We start from the raw sequence: 2,428 nt of genomic DNA on the forward strand, positions 1-2,428 counted from the left end.
GGGCCCGGGTTGGATTTGAACTTGCCAGGTCAGGTGTATGTGGCTGGTGCTTTAGCTGTTTGAGGTACAGGTGTCGAGCCTAGATCTCACTTCTTAAAGTCCATACTCAGGACTGGACTCACAGCCCAGTCCTTTCTTCCTGGGTCCCTGCTTGTTGCTGTAGTAAACGGCAGCATTGGCCACCCCATTTCTCTGATGGGTCCCGGGGGGGTCATCTCCGCGTGCATGCTTTCCAGACTTGCTCTGTGTCTGTCTCTGTCTCCTGTTTCTCTCCTCCCTCCTCTGTCTCGTCTCACATTTTCTTTTTTCTCTACCCTCAGTAAATCCCTCGGCTCTTCCCATTCAACCTCACTTGACAGAAGTCAAGCGTTAGCCCCCACCATCTCCAGCAGAGGGTGTCCAGAAAGTTTGTGTGCAATTCAAAATTTGCAATTGTAAAATTGATGTTTTATTATATGTATGTGTTTTCACCCCAATGCCCAGCTTTAGCTTTACTCCTTTTCCTCCTTGGGTATGTGGATTTGAGTTCTGGTGTGTCTTTCACAAGGAGGACCAGAGGGCTCACATTTTCCTCTGCCTGTGTATTATACAGAAATCCTACTCCTGGCAAAAACATGCTATGGAAACTCCTCATTTGCCTGCATCCGTACACACCCCACTGTGGCATCTAACTCATTCTTACGTTGCGGTCAGTGTGCTCTTATAAAGGCAAAGCTGGCCTGTGACTATTCTGCCTGAAGTCCTTAGAGCCTTTCCAAGGTTGTCATCTGCAGTCCTGAGAGTGCTGTTCGAGCAGTGCACACAGCCTGGTGATGCCCTTCCCTCCCTCCTTCCCACTTCTCTGCAGCTCTTCCTCTGGTTCTGTAGGGCTCAGGCTCATGCTGGCCTCTGTCACTTCTTTGAACATGTTCGAGGCGTCATGGCTTTGCACACACTGTTCCCCCGCCCTTCCTGCTCACCTCCTTTGTTTTAGCATAACGTGTATCTCTCCTGGTACATGTTCTCTCGACAGTCCTGTAGACCACCACCATGGCGTTTGGAACAGTCATGATTTTCTGATCTTTTCGCAGTGCCATTATGTGTGTATGCACTCACTGTTCTAATTGGGCTGGGGCTGTGTCTTGGGTGCGTGATGGCCCCAGTGTGGTCCCTCATGCTCATGTTTGTTGAATGAATGAGTGAAACCAATAAAGGGAGAAGGCAAATGTGAATAATTCTGTTTAGCAGCCCAGGTTGGGTTCGAACCTGCCAGCTCCAGTGTATGCGGCCAGTGCCCTAACCACTGAACTATGGGTGCCCAGTCAATAATCTTGCTTGGGAGATACTTAGAATGTGATTACATCTCATTATTGATGGGCTGAAGAACAGGACTAGAACTAAAAATTAGGACACACTGCTGCCTACTAGAGCGAAGTGGGAAGGGACGCACTGAATGGCATTGCCAGATTGAAAGGAAAACTTTGGTCATGTAACAGGGACTCGTGCTCGGACTGGGACGAGGCGGCAGCTCACGTTGCTCTGTGAAACCTGACAACAGCGCACTCAGCACTTCTAGACAGTGGGGTCACTCACACAGGCCTGAGGTCCTGGTTTGGTGAGGGCAGATGTGAACCTGCTGGCCAGTAGTTAAATTGCAGTGCGAGTCCACTGGGCTACAGCAGGCTTGCTGGTGCCAGAGCTGGGCTCATGGAGGAGGTATGCTGGGAGCATAGGCTTGAGGCGGGCAGGAGTCATGAGGTGGATCGCAGGGGAGAGGGCAGCGAGGCAGGAGGTTGTGCTCAGGTGCAGAGTATGAAGGGGCTGGTGTATTTGGGGGAGCAGTGGCATTGATTCTGTGGTGATATAGAGCCCCTGGAAGGGCTCTGTGGCAGTGGGGACAGTAGCTTGAAAGGGGGGGAGGATCTGGAAACAGATGAGGTAGGAATTTGGTGTTAGGCAGGTGAGGAGGCCTGTTTATGTTTAGTTTTTGGAGTTTAATATATCATAAAATATGCAGTTGCTACCAAAACCTTTGTTTCACAATCATTTGGCGAAGGGACCTAGTTTTACTTTTGCTCTTCGGTTCAGATGATAAGGAGTTGGGTCCTTTGTTCTTTAACCCGCTGTTCAGAGCACAAGATCTAGATGTTTGCTTCATAAGTAAAATACACTAAATGGTGTACTCCGGACACGCCACTACTAATTATGAGCTAACTGGCGGGTGGAGAGAGAGCTTAGCTTGGCTGAGAAGAACGTTTACTTCTGCTTTTGTCTTCATTTTCTGCTGTTGTCCTCACTGAATTGGACTTTGGACCCAGAATTTTGCTATGTATAGTTGTGCTCACTTTATGCTAATTTGAAGTTTCTTCTGTGATTTTTGTAACTTATTTTCATCTGAAGAGTTGGATAGGCTGTAATCCCAGCAGTCTGGAGGCGGGTAGATTGCCTG

At 48.8% G+C, this 2,428-nt stretch overlaps 1 protein-coding gene across 1 annotated transcript in view; it reads left to right on the forward strand.

Moving 5' to 3' along the window:
* The window catches only part of GINS2 (GINS complex subunit 2), a gene marked incomplete at its 5' end in the record, with an annotated part of 4,589 nt that overhangs the window by 458 nt on the left and 1,703 nt on the right, over window positions 1–2,428 (forward strand). The gene's annotated exons all lie outside the window — the stretch shown is intronic.

The sequence above is a fragment of the Otolemur garnettii genome, unplaced genomic scaffold, assembly GCF_000181295.1.
Source record: "Otolemur garnettii isolate 467f Iridium unplaced genomic scaffold, OtoGar3 scaffold00047, whole genome shotgun sequence".
In the NCBI taxonomy this organism is placed as follows: Eukaryota; Metazoa; Chordata; class Mammalia; order Primates; family Galagidae; genus Otolemur; species Otolemur garnettii.